This window comes from Triturus cristatus, chromosome 5_1 (assembly GCF_964204655.1).
Source record: "Triturus cristatus chromosome 5_1, aTriCri1.1, whole genome shotgun sequence".
In the NCBI taxonomy this organism is placed as follows: domain Eukaryota; kingdom Metazoa; phylum Chordata; class Amphibia; order Caudata; family Salamandridae; genus Triturus; species Triturus cristatus.
Window position 1 is genome coordinate 857,164,057 of NC_140587.1, and position 17,908 is coordinate 857,181,964.

A 17,908-nucleotide genomic window follows, 5' to 3' on the forward strand; every position below is an offset into this window, starting at 1 on the left:
AGTTTTATTGACTGAAGCGATTTTTATGTTGTGTAAAGAATGATCAGCTTTTTTGCTGCATCACGCCCTTACATTTTCCTGACTTGGAATATATTAAGTTCTCAAAAGGATCTTGTGATTCTAACAGAAACCATATTTGTTTTGCTAAATCTGCCAAATCTTTCGATCTCAAGCTGCCCAAATGGTTTATATATGAAGTGACTGTAAAGTTGTCTAAATGAATCAGAGTCACACTGTTCGCCAACATATCTTGGAAGCTCATCAATGTGTTTAAACCCGCTAATATCTCTAAAAAATCTGTGTATGTAACGATTGTTTCTTCTTGGGCAATCTGCTTCCTGTCTCCAACTTGTTCAAACGCGTTCCCTAGCCAATGCTGCTGGCATCCGACTCTGCAACCAATTCGGGAACATTCCCAAAGATGGCTTTTGCCATTCCAAGTTTCTACATTTTTCAGCCACCATTCCAGTTCCTAGCGAGCTTCCACTGGCAAGGAAATTGGGTCTCCATAGCATAAACCTTTCCTCAGACACAAGGTATTCAGCCTCTGAAGAGCTCCATAATGTAAGGTCCTAAGTAAATGCCCTGAATGGAAGAAAACAGTAGTCCTAAGAATCTCGCTAGGTCTCTCAAGGTGATCACATCCCTTGTCACAACCACCCTTATCAACTTCCTTATCTTTGCTATCTTCTTCTGTGGGAGAATCAGTTGGGATAAGAGAGTATCCACCTGAAAACCTAGGAATTCTATTTTCTGCACAGGGACCATCACAGACTTTTCCACGTTTATTATAAACCCCAAGCCAAATGTTTCAGAAATTCTAACCTGTCCTGAGACATTAGCAAATAGATTATTAATCAGATGACTCTCTCTCTCATTAGGGCTACCACTGGGCACATCACTTTGATGAAACACCACAGAGCTGAGGACAGCCCAAAGGGTACGTTGAAATAAGAGAGAATGGTCCAGAGATTCTGAGTCTGGACATGAATCCCTAGGGTTCTGGAGGAGTTTTGCTCAAGGCTCTGGGCCTTTCCATCCTCACTAGAACAAGTGAGAAGAAGGTTGCAAACAAAGGTTCCTCCTTTCCAGATACACATATATGTACATCAATAGGTTAATCCCTTTATTTGGATGTTGCACAACACAATGAGGTTGGAGTGAAAGAAGTTCTTTTTTATTTTGTATTTTTATTTATCACTTAACTTAGTTCATTTCACTCGATGTTGATTTTTATAGAAAAGTTTTTCCAAAGAAGTTTTTGTTATAAGAGAGATAACAGCCGTCACGTGTTTCGCCCCGTTTAGCCAATAAGGCCAGGGCTTTCTCAAGGATATTAATATTATTCCAGCAGGACAAAGTATCAAAGTTTAAAATGCTTTTTCAAAAAGAGTAGCGTGACATATTTTCAAAAGATCCAAATTTCATCGTCGTATTTATACTGTCTTTGGTCTGGTCTCCGGGTAAAAATAAGAAAGAACTTCTTTCACTCCAACCTCTTTGTGTTGTGCAACATCCAAATAAAGGGATTAACTTATTGATGTACATATATATGTATATGGAAAGGAGGAACCTTTGCTCGCAACCTTCTTCTCACAGCCCAAAGGGTAGACAATGAAACTTGAATGAGACAGCTCTACACCTTAACTGTAAATACTTCTGACCGTCCTTTACCATGGGTATCATGACATATGCATCCTTTAAATCCAATGTCACCAACCAATCTTTTTCCTGCAAGATGTCTCTCAACAGATGGATCTCTTCCATCTTGAAATGTCTGTATATTAGGAACTTGTTTAACTTCCTCTTATTTATTACAGGACGCCAACCTATGTTGTTCTTTTTTATGAGAAAAACTGTACTCACAAAACCTTCCACTTCTTCCAACTCTATTACTTGTACTGGTGCCCCTTTCTCAAACATCTGGGCAAACTCTGTGTCACTCAGTTCCATCTCTTCTGCATTGAATGCACACTTGCCTGTTTGTTTTGTACAGGTGTTCCCCAGAACTCCATTCTCAAACTGGCTATGGTCTCCAACACTCAACCGTCTCTTATTCTTTTCTCCCACCTGCGGGTGAATAATGTAAATCTTCCCCCTACTTTTAAATGGGAAGAACCAACTGTGGAGTTTAAGCTGAGCTTGACATCCCGTACCTTGTTGTTCCGATCTTTCTCCAAGAAACCTTGAATTTCTGCCCCTCTGAGAATAGAAACTTGAGTTGGAGTGGTAGTTTCTACCATAATTTCCATAGTTTCTGGGCTATTGGGAGTAGCATTGGAACCTAGGGGATCCACGGCTGACAGCCAGTCCCCTCCTGTCAGCCCTTTCAAAAACACCCCTTGCACCAATCACGCGCCTCATGTTGCTCTGAGCTTTGCTAAAAGTGGTGAACATGGAGGCTTTTTTCCCCAGGGATTTAACACAACTCTCCCAAAGAGAAGTCCCTTTGGAACTCCCATGTCCTCCCTGTTGGACAAGTCAGCCAATTTAGGGTTCATTCTCATGAGCACTGCTTTTCTCCTCTCCATAATCAGGCCTGCATTTTCATTTCCTAACATACAAATAGCACTCTAGGCCCAGCCTCTCAAGAGGTCCACGTTAACCCCTGTAGTCGTGCTTCTGGCTTCCTCAGCCATATATAGTATGCAAGCCAAGGGTCCCAGCATATCAAGGACCTTGTCCTGACATTGCTTCAGGTATTTCTCTATTCACTTCCTGGGGTCCTTTTCAAACTTGAATTAAAAGGTAATGAGTTTTGGATTTGGATTTGGGTGTAGTACAGGTTTCAATACATTGTGGATATCCTCATCAAAAGGTTTCCTGTCCCATCATTTTACAAATGTAGCCACATGATCCATGGGCCAACACTTCGCACTTCGCGCATGTTTAATCATATTAGGCTTTAACATATCGCCCCCAAAGTGGTCCTTTGCATCGTCAGATGTTGATGTCAAATCCAAGTCATCACTCAAGCTTTCAAAGAGGTCTGAGCTCTCCTGAGGATCGAAAACATACTCATTCCACTCTAAATCCTTATATTTAACAGCTTCCACCTCCATCAAGAATTTTTGCCCATCACGTTACTCTTTTGTACGATCTATGTCACTCTTTCTCATCATGCCGTTATGGACAACCTTTACCAGTGCTGAGCCAAGGTGGTGCTTTCATCTAGTGCTGCTGCGAGCACTATCATCTATTGTGGAGCTTAAGCTACCACCATTATAACAGTAGTCTTAGCTTTCTCAAGAGGTCTCCTCTGCTGAGAAACTTTACACCTTTTTTGGGTAGAAGAGGTACAAGGGTGGACTTCTTCGGATAAGGAAAATGTATTTACCTCCAAAGAGGAGTCCCTCTTCCTCTTAGCAAGTGTGGCCTCCCCTGTCTCTTTAACAGATGATCTCAACTCCTTTTCCAAGAATTTCTTGCTAGAGTCCCCAACAAGTTCATCCGCTGGGTGAATGTGGGGGCCGGTCACATCCATTTTACTCTTTTAAATAGTAGAGTATTGTAATAGTCTGAAAAAAAAGAAGCAAAAATATATAGATTACCTACTGGTGGTCACCAGTAGGTAGTAAAGCATTAATTGACTAGCCTATATCTTTGCCATTGTTTGAAAAATCTACACAAAAGTTTCCAAAAAGTGTCATAGTGAATCATGTTGTGCATGAAAAGTTTTGGGGTAGATCCATCAAGTGGGGGCTGAGAAAAAGGGGGGACAGCTACCCCTCCTGTTACATCCAGTAAGTCCCACACAGCAGGATTTGTGAGATCTGATTGCAGGCCACGCCCCCTTTGTCCACCACTCTGTAAACGCTCCTCCTGGTGCACAACTGATAGGGAGATGAAGTCCCCTTGCCTATCGAGGGTCCATTTTGTTCAATTAGTCCTCTTGTTACCTCAAGTAAGACCTATGAAGTCCACTTTAGTTCTGAGGCCCTCAGGAAACAAGAAAACCTCATCTCCCCACCAGCAGTGTGCCGAGAGGCGTGTTTGCAGAGTGGTAGAGAAAGGGGGCATGGCCTCGATGACCTCCCAGCAATCCCATTGTGTGGGGCCTACTGGAGGTAACAGGAGGTCTTTTGGCCTCTAAGCACCCTTGTTTTTAGGAAGGGGGTCCATGTGACCCCCTTCCCTGATCTCCACCCCCGGGCCTGCCCCTAAAATTTACTTTTATTTAAAAAAAAAGGAAGGGGGCCGTGCACCCCAGCTGGGCTGATTTTGGCCCAGGGGACTGCATGCCCTGGGGCCTGGACTCTAGGCTGGGTGCTCTGGTCCCAACCCAGGGCACCCACTGCCAATGTTGGGGACCTTGGGGGAAGCTTGAAAGCCCCCGTGGTACCTGCCAGCTCCCCTCTACTCCGGGAGCCACATTGCTTTAAAACAGACACTGCTCTGCTTTTAGCAAGCGATAGCATTTTTGCTCCTACTTGCTGAAAACAGAGAGATTGCTATGGCATGGCGCGAGCATTGCACCTGCCATGCCATCGAAAACTGCAATGCCCCAGATGTGGGCACCCTAGGACATTGCTGGAGGTGGTCCTGGGGGGTGGTGGTCCCCAGGGCTGCGTGGGGCCACTCATTCATATTTATTTTAGCCCAGGTGAGGTGACAGTCCCTGGGGCTGTGGGTGAGGCAGTAGGGCTTACCCCGCATTGTTTTTTATTAAAAATAATTAATGTATGTGCCCCAGGGAGGTTGTGGTCCCCTGGCAGCAGGGGAGCCATGTGACTTCCCCACATATAAGTAATTACTTCCACAAAGAGGTGGCGGTGGGGGAGCCCATAGGGCCTCCCCCACATTATTTTCTATTACATTTGTGCCCCAAGGAGGTGGTGGTCCCCAGGGCTGTGGGGGAGTCACAAGTCTCTTGTGCATATATTAATGTTACTGCCCCAGGGAGATGGCGATCCCTGGGGCTTTGATAAGCCCTAGGAGGGGGCCTGTGCAACCTCCTATTACATTTATTGCATGCTCCCCTGGGAGCTGTCCCACCTGGGGGTTATTCAAAAGCAAGTGTGGGAGCCACGATTACTTTTTTTAAAAACGATGCAGTAAATTCACGAAAATCATGATATTGCAGCAAAAACAAATGTATGCTTTCATGCTGTGGGGGGTCCCATGGCTTGGGGGTTAGGGTTTGTCTACACTGCCCCCTTTTCTTTATTTTTTTACTTTTTTGTTTTTTGGGTACACGGTGAAACCAAGTCCCAAGATGGTTGCCAACACTTCCTGATTGAAGTGTTGGCAGCCAATCAGAGTGATGCATTTTCCTGCATGAGCTCGTCTTTTTTCACGAAGGCTTTACAACCAGAGATGTCACTATAATTCTCAATTTACATTTCTCAACAACTACTGAACACATTTACACCAAATAAAAAATGCACTTCCATGAACCAGCATCTACCTCCCTGCCAAATTTGGTGTAAGTCTGCTCAGCAGTTCTGCCTATAGGTGGGCTAAAGCTTCCTATGATTACTAACATTACAAACGCACCCTTATTTTGCACCCCAATTTCTCAGTCCTCACTGCACAGATCAGCCTCAAACATTCCATGACACATGGAACCTACCTTGACATTTTTTGTGGAAAATTTCATGAAGAGTGGTAAAACGATGCCAACGTTATTGCCAAGTAAAAAAATGCTTTTCCTATGGAAACATGGTCCTAACTATAACTAACTACTGGTGACCTATTTTCCATAGGAAATCCGCAACATTCTATTTGGAATTACTTTGGCGCCCGTTGACGAATCTTCGCGAAATTTTCAAATCTTTTGGCCAGCTCTGGCCCGCTCCTATCCTGAAAGTCTTGGGATGATTTGTGTAGCGGGAGCTGAGAAAAAAGGGGGTCCCAAAACGTGTTTTCCCATGCAATTTCCCATAGGACATTTAGCCGCAGCTACAGCCCTAACTGCTGAATGGAATTACACCAAATTTGGCAGAAATGTAGACCTTGGTTCAGAGTCGTGCCTTTTGCTTAAATGGTGTAAATCCGTTCAGTAGTTCTTGAGAAAATCTAAATCTAAATCACATATATATCTGGGCGGAGTCTAACCGCACATCTCATCGTGAGATCTGATTGGCTGTCAGTACTTCATCCAAGAAGTGTTGGCAGCCATCTTGGGACCAATATACATGATAGCACCTCATTAAAAAGCATTGCAGTTAATAGAAGTTTTTAAGACTTTAGTTACATTATAAATCATTTGTTGATGGTACCATACTCATTTTAGGAATTATGGTGTGTTCTAAGGTGATTTTACCATGTGAAAAAGCCTCCTGCTGTGATATCATGAATCATGTTTGAGAGAAAACTATTTTCTCATGCTTTTCCCACAGAGGTTTGGAAGGTGATCTATAAGCTAAACTGAGAGCATATTTTCTGTAAATTCACATTATCTTTCTCAGTCATGTGAGAATGAAGTCTGACATTCTCAGTAACACATGTACATCCAACAAGGGCAGAGACTGTCAGTTGATTCCTTTGTGTTCTACTGCAGCTTCCCAGAGTGTTCTAAAGAACAACTAGAGTGCTAACAGTCCTACTTATGACAAACGTATTGCACACCTGAAGCCATCTTGATTGGAATAAAGTGGTAACTCTTAAAACATTTAATTTAAAAAGGAACAAAATGTGGGGGTTCATTTTGCCATAGAAAGTATGATTAGTGCTGCAGAAAGAAAAAATAGGGCACATTTTGAGTGACTTCTCAAATCCTCTTCTATTTCATTAAAAAATCCTGACATGCAGACTGAAACATGCACTTTTAATACCAGCAGCATACTTCCCTGGTGAGCAGTAGCTTTACTACAGTGATCTAATGAGCAACTAGAGTGCTAACATTCTGAATTTATGGCAAATGTATGACACATCTGAATGCCTACTTGATGGAATCAAAGTAAAAAACTGAAAGTATTTCCTACTGAGGAGACTGTAGTAAATGAGGAAATTAGGAAACTTCATAACAAATAAGTCTCCCAAGATGGCCACCAGAGACAAAAGAGCCCAAATGTAGAACAAATATCACCCAGATGTAGCCCAAGTATAACCCAATGACAGAATGTCCCAGAGTGTTCTAACGAACAACTAGAACACTAACAGTCTTACTTATGACAAAAGTATGGCACACCTGAAGCCATTTTGATTGGAATAAAGTGGTAACGCTTAAAACATTTAATTTGCAAAGGAACAAAATGAGGGGGTTCATTTTGCCATAGAAATTATGATTAGTGCTGCAGAAAGAAAAATTAGGGCACATTTTGACTTTTCAAATCCTATTCTATTTCATAAAAAATTTTTAACATGCAGACTGAAACATGCACTTTGAATACCAGCAGCACACTTCCCTGGTGAGCAGTAGCATTACTACAGTGATCTAATGAGCAACTAGAGTGCTAACATTCAGAATTGATAGCAAATGTGTGACACATCTGAATGACTTCTTGATGGAACCAAAGTAAAAAACTGAAAGTATTTCCTACTGATAGACTGTAGTAAATGAGGAAATTAGGAAACTTCATAACAAATAGGTCTCCCAAGATGTCCACCAAAGACAAAAGAGCCCAAATGTAGCCCAAATATCACCTAGATGTAGCCCAAGTATAGCCCAATGACAGAATGTCCGAGACTGTTCTTAAGAACAACTAGAGCGCTTACTGTCTTACTTATGACAAAAGTATGGCACACCTGAAGTCATCTTGATTGGAATAAACTGGTAACACTTAAAACATTTAATTTAAAAAGGAACACAATGAGGGGGTACATTTTGCCATAGAAATTATGATTAGTGCTGAAGAAAGAAAAATTAGGGCACATTTTGAGTGACTTCTCAATTCCTCTTCTATTTCATAAAAAAATTCTGACATGCAGACTGAAACATGCACCTTTAATACCAGCAGCAAACTTCCGTGGTGAGCAGTAGCTTTACTGCAGTGATCTAATGAGCAACTAGAGTGCTAAAATTCAGAATTTATGGAAAATGTGTGACATATCTGAATACCTTCTTGATGGAATCAAAGTAAAAAACTGAAAGCATTTCCTACTGAGGAGACTGCAGTAAATGAGGAAATGAGGAAACTTCATAAGAAATAAATCTCCCAAGATGGCCACCAGAGACAAAAAAACCCTAATGTAGCCCAAACATCACCCAGATGAAGCCCAAGTATAGCCCAATGACAGAATGTCCCAGAGTGTTCTTAAGAACAGCTAGAGCGCTTACTGTCTTACTTATGACAAAAGTATGACACACCTGAAGCCATCTTGATTGGAATAAACTGGTAACACTTAAAACATTTAATTTAAAAAGGAACACAATGAGGGGGTTCATTTTGCCATAGAAATTATGATTAGTGCTGAAGAAAGAAAAATAAGGGCACATTTTGAGTGACTTCTCAAATCCTCTTCTAATTCATTAAAGAATTCTGACATGCAGACTGAAACATGCACTTTTAATACCAACAGCAGACTTCCGTGGTGAGCACTAGCTTTACTACAGTGATCTAATGAGCAACTAGAGTGCTAACATTCAGAATTTGTTTGAAATTTGTGACATATCTGAATACCTTCTTAATGGAATCAAAGTAAAAAACTGAAAGCATTTCCTGCTGAGGAGACTGCAGTAAATGAGGAAATTAGGAATCTTCATAACAAATAAATCTTCCAAGATGGCCACCAGAGAAAAAAGATCCCAAATGCAGCATAAATACACCCAGATGTAGCCCACGTGTAGCACAATGACAGAAGTGTGCACAACACTTATTTTTTGTGTTTTTGCAGTTTTATATAGTGCAGACTTGTCAGGTATTGGAGTGCTTTACATGAGCATTGGTTACATCACACAAGATCAAATTCATTTTGGTTGTAGACATGGGGAGATTAAGTGATTTTACCAGAATCACAGAATGTTGAGCTGAAGCAGAAACTCCAACCTGGTTCCCCAGTTGCAAAGTCTGCAGCTCTGGAAGTAACGCCACATCCTCTCCCCTAAGTGCAACATTGAATCAAGTGGTCAACTGGATAAAAAACACATAAAGATAACAAATAATTTTAAAGTGCTTTGTCGCTATTTGAAAACTCAGAAAATATGTCCTCATTTTAGTTTTTTAGAGCACTATCCATACTTTTGATGCAAATAAGACCCTCTCATATATGTAATTTCTAAAGGAAATGCTCTAGGTATTACAGTTTTGATTACATCAAGATGACGTCAGGCGTTCCACACTTTTGTAATAAATATAGAATGTTAGCAATCTAGTTGTTCATTAGGATACTGTTGAGAGGCAGAGGCTAGGGGCACAGACTCTGAAAATTGAAGGCAGGTAGGAGGGTGCAGAGGCAACAATTTGACCACACTGGGCGGACAGGAAGGGCAGTGGCAGCACAACAGAATATGGAGGGCAGTGGAAAGGGGGGCAAGGCAACAAACCAACAATACAGGACTTGCAAGAGAGGCTGTGGCAATAGACCATTGTGGGCAGAAGGAAGAGGCAGTGATAGTACCACCATACATGCCAACAGACCCGATTCAGACAGGAAACGTCCAATATTTTTAAGCTCAAATGGGCTTTATTTGATCTGTCTCCTGTCTACAATCTCCTCTTTTTAATGGAACTCAAAGGGGAAAATCAATACCCCAGTTTTTTTTCAAATCTCCATCTTATCAAGTTCAAAATGTTCGCAAGTATGGTACATTGGATCATGGAAGGCAGGAGGAATTGGGGTAGGGACATGGACTCAGATAACAGAGGACAGGAGGGACATGGAGAGGTGTACCAAACTGACCCTACAGGGCAGGCATCAGGGTTTGCAGCAGCACAATACACCACACAGGGCATGTGGGACGGGAGTGCAGCACAACAATCCATAGAAAGCAATAGGGAGGGGACAGGACCATGCACATGGACAACAGAGAACAGAGGGGAAAGAGGCAATGGTAGCGAGCTGACCATAATGGACAGACAGGAGAAAAAGCTGCAGCATAACAGACCATAAAGGGCAGGAGGGACGGATCAGGGGCATTACAATGGAACAGGCAAGCCAGGAGGGAGGGAATAGAGGTCTGCACATGGAAATGGAGGGCTGGGAGCAAGGGGGCAGGGCAGGAGCAAAAAGATGACCATGGAGGTCAGGCAGGATGGGCACTAGAAACAAGACCTAACAGTGAGACTATGATGGCATACACACAGACCATGTGGGAAGGTGGCAGGGGGTCAGGGGCAGCTAGCTGACCACACAGGGAAGGTGGGAGGGGCCGTGGCAGCACAGAAGACCATGCATGGCAAGCGGGATTGTTAGTGGCAGCACAATGGCTATGATGGGCAAGAAGGAGGGTGCAGGGGCATGCACAAAGGAACATGGAGGATAGAAGGGAGGGTCAGGACCTGGGCACAGACAAGAGAGTTCAGGGGAAGCGGCCTCACAACAGACCGCACAGGAGCAGTTGCAGCACAACAGACCAGGGAGGGCAGAAGGGTGTGGCAGTAAAATGGACCATGGAGGACAGGAGGAAGGGGATAGGGGCATGGCATGTGGACAGGCAGGGTGGAGGTGGCAGGGACAGGTTACAGTCATCTGACAATGCTAGGCAGGTGGGAGGGGAGTGGCAGCTCAACAGAACACTCAGAGTAGATAGGAGTGGCAGGTCCATAGAACATGTTGGGCAAAAAGGATTGAGCAGGGGCATGCACAAAGACATCGGAGGGCAGGGGGAATGAGAATAGGGGCAGCAAGCTAAACACAGAGGCTAAGCAGGAGGTCAATGATGGGGCATATTATTGGGCAATGGAGGGCAGGAGGAGTGGACTGGTACATCATGCTAAATGGAGGGCAGTGGCAGCACATCAGACCATGCATGGCTGGAGGGAGGAGGCTAGTCCATGGATTCAGACAACAGAGGATAGGGAGGAGGTGGATGGGGCAGCAAGCTAACTGTTCAGAGAAGGTGGGTATTAGGAACTTTATTGTTTTTAAAATGTGTGTCTGTGCGAACTACTTAAAATATGAACAAGAATGCAGCATAATCTCACTTTTATTCAGGAAGAACAGGACGTTTGTGACTGTGACTCAGGGCTCACTTGGCAGAAACACCCCCTGACCCTCCACCCCCATCGCAAAATGTAATGCCCGTGAAAAGGGTAGGTGAACGCAGTGTTATATAGAACATAGTCCTGAGAGCACGATTGAAAATGAAAACTAGATATAGTGTATGGTATAAACTATGCACAAAAAAGTGTGATATAAGATGAACCGGGGCGTGAAATATAATATGCAATACATTGTGCGCAATGACAGATTCATTGGAGAGCGCGAGATAGCACAGGCACTAGCGCGTGTTATGCGATATGCGCCTTGGAGTGTAATATGCACAGGGCAGTGTTGTGTAACCTAACTAGTCTCTAAAGTTGTAATATAAAATATGTGCTGGGGAGTGTAACGTTGCATATGCACTGTGACAAAGATATGGATCCTAGATTATAATATGTATGGCATAGCGCTGTGCGTTATAACATAGGCATCGAGGAAGGCACGTTAGATGGGGCAATATAACCCGTGCGAAGGCAAGTGTGGCATGACATATTTACGGGGTGGTGTTACAGTGCACATGGGCTAGAGAGTGTCATTGCATATGCACTAGCTGGTGGAATACAACACAGAGATGTGTGGCACTCGGCGGGCACTGGTGGGTGTAACACAGCATTGGGCTCAGCCAGGAGCGCGCTGTGACTCTCAAGTGAGGTTCGTCTCCTTTCCAGAGAGTAAAATAAAAAGTAATACACATCCGGCGGTGGATGTGTGTTTTATTAACCGTGAGGGGGTTTCTTTCATAGTTTTGGTCGAATTTTTGTCGAATCCCCTTTGAATGGCTTGGTGTGCGTGTGTATTAAATGTGCCTGTCAATAGCTACCCATGTTTGTATAAATAAACAACAAGGGTGTCTACTTGGAGAGTACCCACCGGCGGGGGCGCCGGGATTAGGCACGGTAGGGCGTCAGACACGTCAGAGCGGTGTAAATACATTCCACGTGGATTTATTGTATGCATAGTCGCCTTTTAATGAATATCACGCAAATCGTCATGGTGATAGGTACATCCGGTTTGTCCAGCATGTCCTAGGTGTTTCTATAAAAATATATATTTTTTAAATATTAAAAAACAAAGGCCGGCCCCGGAGGATGGGTTCCCCGGGGCCATAAGTGGCCTGAGGAGGGGGCAACGCAGCACCCCTCCTAAAGAATTTTTTTCTTAAAGGCCATGCCCCGGGGGTTGGTGTCCCAGGGGCGGATTAAGGCCTTGGGAGGGGGGTCACACGGTCCCCTTCCAAATTTAAAAAAATAATAATATTAATAATTAAGGGCAGGCCCTGGGGGATGGGGTCCCCAGGGCCAAAAAATTTGAAAAAGAAGGAGGGCCACACAACCCCCCTTCTTAAAAAAATAAAATACATAAAAGACCGGCATTGTGCCGGAGGCCACGCCCCCTCCTTGCAGCACTATGCAAACGCGCCCCCTGGCCAACTAGCCCAACAGGTATCTCCAGTATGCGCCAGGGAGCTGCATTGCAGACAGGTGTTCTGAGGCCACGCCCCTTTTTACTCCTCTCTGCAACACAGCTCTTTGGCGCTTACTGGAGGTACCTAGTGGGCTAGTTTGACCCTAGGGACCCTTAGGATTCAAGGGGACTTAATCTCTCAACTTAGTACGGCCACAGGGCACGTTTACACAGTGGTGAAGGGAGAGGTCGGGGCCTGAGGTGACGTGTGCAAACACGCCCTATGGCACATTTTAAGTTGGGGAAATAATTCCCCTTCAATCCTGGGGGCCCCTGGGGGCTAACTAGCCCACCAGGTGCTTCCAGTAAGCGCCACTGAGCTGCGTTGCAGAGAAGTGGTCCAGGCCGTGCCACTTTTTACACCTCTCTGCAACGCAGCTCTGTGGCACTTACTGGAGGTACCTAGTGGTCTAGTTGGACCCTCAGGATTCAAGGGGACTTAATCTCCCAACTTAAAACGGCCACAGGGCGTGTTTACACAGTGGGGTAGGGAGGGGACGGGGCCTGAGGTGAAGTGAGCAAACACGCCCTGTGGCACATTTTAAGAGGTAGTTTTAAGCCCCCTGCCCTATTATATACTAGGGGCTTACAGAGGAGGTCATGCTAATCACAGGGGGACCCCAACGCATAGTGTTCCTTAGTGCATGTAGGTGTTTTCACTGAATTCTGAGTGTCTTTTAACATAGCACTGGCTCTAGGAGTGGTTAGTCAGACTCAGTTACCACCAGTATCCGTCTGAAAAAGTTGAGGGTACAGGATGATTTTGCAACAAGGCTTCTTTCTGCTCTTCTGTTTGTTCTTTCTGCACGTTATCCTTCTTCCAGCACTTTTCTTCATCTTTAAGGACTTCTGTTGCTTCCTTCTGCATTTCTTTTTTTTCTTTCTGTGCGTTTTTTCTTCTTTCTTCACATGTCCTATCTCTGTAGGCATATTTCGAAATTAGCATTTAAAAAACCTTTGAAATTCACTGAAAATCCATTGGTTTCAGGCACGTTATAGTTAGGAATTAGCATTTTAAAAAACCTTAGAAATTCACTGAAAAAAACATAGGTTTCAGGGGCATTATAGTTAGCTGGACTTTTCACTCGTACAAAACCATTGAAATTCCCCCGTTATAGTTAGTTCAGCTAACTATAACTCGCGCGCTCGCAATGCACTGCTGATGATGTCACATATTACATCACTCATGACATCACTCATGACATCTCAAATTACATCACTGATGACATCACTGATGACATCATCCTTGTGATAGAGTGGCAGACCTCCTCTCACCCTAATATAACCTTTGATACACACATTCAAAAATAGAAACTAACATTTTCAAAACAATGGACATACCAATACCAGTTACAACAACCTACTCAGTAATTCTAAGATCCACATACACATCCACTCATTCACCAACAGTCCTATACAGTCACTCATACATGTACTCACTCATCATATGTACTCATACACCTATACATCCTGTTACACAATGCCTCTCGTCCATAGAGTTACTCACACACATAGTCACTCATGCTAATACAGAATGAAACATCCATTTACTTGCATATACAGTTATACACACACCACCACACTTACTTCTACTGAAACTTACTTAGTATTTTAAACAATCACTTATAGAAACACATACTTATTCATACAGGAACTCTTCCAATCTCTCACTCTCACATATACTCACTTATATACACCAATAGTCACATATACTAGTTTAAAACATATATAGTTACTCATAAATACACTATTGCGACAGTCATTCACTCACTAACACACCCATGCACACACTCATTCACCCATACAGTCCTGCACATATGCTGTCTTCAACACATACAAACAGTGAGTCACTCATTCATGCACCTATGCACTATGTAATACCCCCCACCGAACCATACAGACACTCAGACACTCATACTGATACTCAAAAAACCAACTAATAACCTATATAGACACTCATTTAGCTACTCACCAACCCATGCAGCCACTTATACACAAAGTGAGAGACTGATACAGATATTAACATATTTAAACATTACTCACTAAGCCATGTATTCACTAAGATACACTTAATCAGTCAGTTATCCAATCAATTTTTCAAAAACAAATCATCCATTTAGACACTTATATACCCATTCATTCTTCCATCGACCTTGAGATATACATATATAAAACATATTTAATTTTCAGAAAACACACATTCATTGGATGATGTCATCAGTGATGTCATCAGTGATGTCATTTGAGATGTCATCAGTGATGTCATGAGTGATGTCACTGAAAACGTCATGAGTGTTGTAATATGTGATGTCATCAGCAGTGCATTGCGGCGGCACGAGTTATAGTTAGCTGAACTAACTATAACAGCCGAATTTCTCTGGTTTTGTACGAGTGAAATGTCCAACTAACTATAACGTCCCTGAAACCTGTGGTTTTTTCAGTGGATTTCAAAGGTTTTTTAAATGCTAATTTCTAACTAAAATGTTCCTGAAACCTGTGTTTTTCTCAGTGAATTTCAAAGGTTTTTTAAATGGTAATTTCTAACTATGCCTACAAAGTTAAGACATGTGCAGAAAGAGGAAGAATGGCACAGAAGGAAGCAAGAGAAATGCAGAAAGAGGCAACAGAAGTCCAGAAAGTCGAAGAAAGGTGCCGAAAGAAGCAAGAGATGCTCAAAAAGAACCAACAGAGGAGCAGAAAGAGTCTGTTGCAAAGTCATCCTGTGCCCCCAACTATTTGCTGACGGGTACTGGTGGTAACTGACTCTGACTAAACAGGCTCGGAGCCAGTGCTATGGTGAAATACACTTAGGATACAGTGAAAACACCTACATAGACTAGGGTACACTATGTGTTGGGGTACCCCTTTGATTGGCATGACCTCCCATGTATGGCCCTAGTACATAATAGGGCAGGGGGATTAAAACTACCTCTAACTAAGAGGTGCAGAAGGAGGCAAGAGAAGTACAGAAAGAAGCAACACAGGTGCTGAAAGAGGCAAGAGAGGTGCAAAAAAGCAAGTGAAGTACAGAAAGAGGCAAGTGAGGTGCAGATAGAAGCAAGAGCAGTGCAGAAATAACCAACAGAGGCAAAAGGGGTGCAGAAAGGGGTAGGAGAGGTGCACAAAGAGGCAAGAGAGGTACAGAAAGAGGTAGGAGGGGTACAGAAAGAAGGATGAGAAGTGCAGAAGGAGGCAAGAGAATTGCTGAAAGACACAACAGAGGTGTAGAAAGAAGCAAGAGAAGTACAGTAAGAGGCAAGTAAGGTGCAGATAGAAGCAAGAGCAGTGCAGAAAGAACCAACAGAGGTGCAGAAAGAGGGAACAGGGGTGGAGGAAGATCCAATATGGGTGCAGAAAATGGTAGAATGGTTGCACAAAGAGGCAAGAGAGGTACAGAAAAAGGCAGGAGGGGTACAGAAAGAAGGAAGAGAAGTGCAGAGAAAACCAGGGAAAAGTGCAGAGAGAGGCAAAAGAGGTACATAAAGAGACAACAGGGGGGCAGAAAGATGCAGAAAGGAGCAAGTGAGGTGCAGAAAGGGCCAACAGAAGTGCAAAAAGAGGCAAGAGAGGTACAGAACGGGCAAGAGAAGTGCACAAAGAGGCAAGAGAATTGCTGAAAGAAGCAACAGAGGTATACAAACAAGCAAGTAAAAAGCAGAAAGATGCAAGTGAGATGCAAAAACAGGCAGGAGAGGGACAGAAAGATGGAAGATGAGTGCAGAAAGAGACAACAGGGGTGAAGAAAGAAGCAAATGAGATGCAGAAAGAGGCAAGAGAATTGCTGAAAGACACAACAGAGGTGTAGAAAGAAGCAAGAGAAGTACAGAAAGAGGCAAGTAAGGTGTAGATAGAAGCAAGAGCAGTGCAGAAAGAACCAACAGAGGTGCAGAAAGAGAGAACAGGGGTGGAGGAAGATCCAATATGGGTGCAGAAAAAGGTAGAATGGTTGCACAAAGAGGCAAGAGAGGTACAGAAAAAGGCAGGAGGGGTACAGAAAGAAGGATGAGAAGTGCAGAAAGAGGCAAGAGAATTGCTGAAAGACACAACAGAGGTGTAGAAAGAAGCAAAAGAAGTACAGAAAGAGGCAAGTAAGGTGTAGATAGAAGCAAGAGCAGTGCAGAAAGAACCAACAGAGGTGCAGAAAGAGGGAACAGCGGTGGAGGAAGATCCAATATGGGTGCAGAAAAAGGTAGAATGGTTGCACAAAGAGGCAAGAGAGGTAGAGAAAAAGGTAGGAGGGGTACAGAAAGAAGGAAGAGAAGTGCAGAGAAAGCCAGGGAAAAGTGCAGAGAGAGGCAAATGAGGTACATAAAGAGACAACAGGGGGGCAGAAAGATGCAAGACAGGTGCAGAAAGGAGCAAGTGAGGTGCAGAAAGGGACAACAGAGGTGCAAAAAGAAGCAAGAGAGGTACAGAAACAGGCAAGAGAAGTACACAAAGAGGCAAGAGAATTGCTGAAAGAAGCAACAGAGGTATACAAACAAGCAAGTAAAAAGTAGAAAGATGCAAGTGAGATGCAAAAACAGGCAGGAGAGGGACAGAAAGATGGAAGACGAGTGCAGAAAGAGACAACAGGGGTGAAGAAAGAAGCAAATGAGATGCAGAAAGAGGCAAGAGAATTGCTGAAAGACACAACATAGGTGTAGAAAGAAGCAAGAGAAGTGTAGAAAGGAGCAAGTGAGGTGCAGAAAGAGCAAACAGAGGTGCAAAAAGAGGCAAGAGAAATACAGAAACAGGCAAGAGATGTGAACAAAGAGGCAAGAGATTTGCTGAAAGAAGCAACAGATGTGTAGAAAGAAGCAACAAAAGTGCAGAAAGAGGCAAGTGAGATGCCAAAACAGGCAGGAAAGGTACAGAAAGAGGAAAGAGAAGTGCATAAAGAGACAACAGGGGTGCGGAAAGAAGCAAATGAGGTGCAGAAAAAGGCAACAGATGTGCTGAAAAAGGGAAGAGAACTGCAGAAAAAGGCAAGAAACATGCAGTAAGAGGAAAAAGAGGTAGATAAAGAGACAACAGGGGTGCAGAAAGAAGCAAGACAGGTGCAGAAAGAAGCATGGAAAGTGCAGAATGAAGCAACAGGTGTGCAGAAAGAGGCAAGAGAAGTGTAGAAAGGAGCAAGTGAGGTGCAGAAAGAGCAAACAGAGGTGCAAAAAGAGGCAAGAGAGGTACAGAAACAGGCAAGAGATGTGAACAAAGAGGCAAGAGATTTGCTGAAAGAAGCAGCAGATGTGTAGCAAGAAGCAACAAAAGTGCAGAAAGAGGCAAGTGAGATGCCAAAACAGGCAGGATATGTACAGAAAGAGGGAAGAGAAGTGCATAAAGAGACAACAGGGGTGCAGAAAGAAGCAAATGAGGTGCA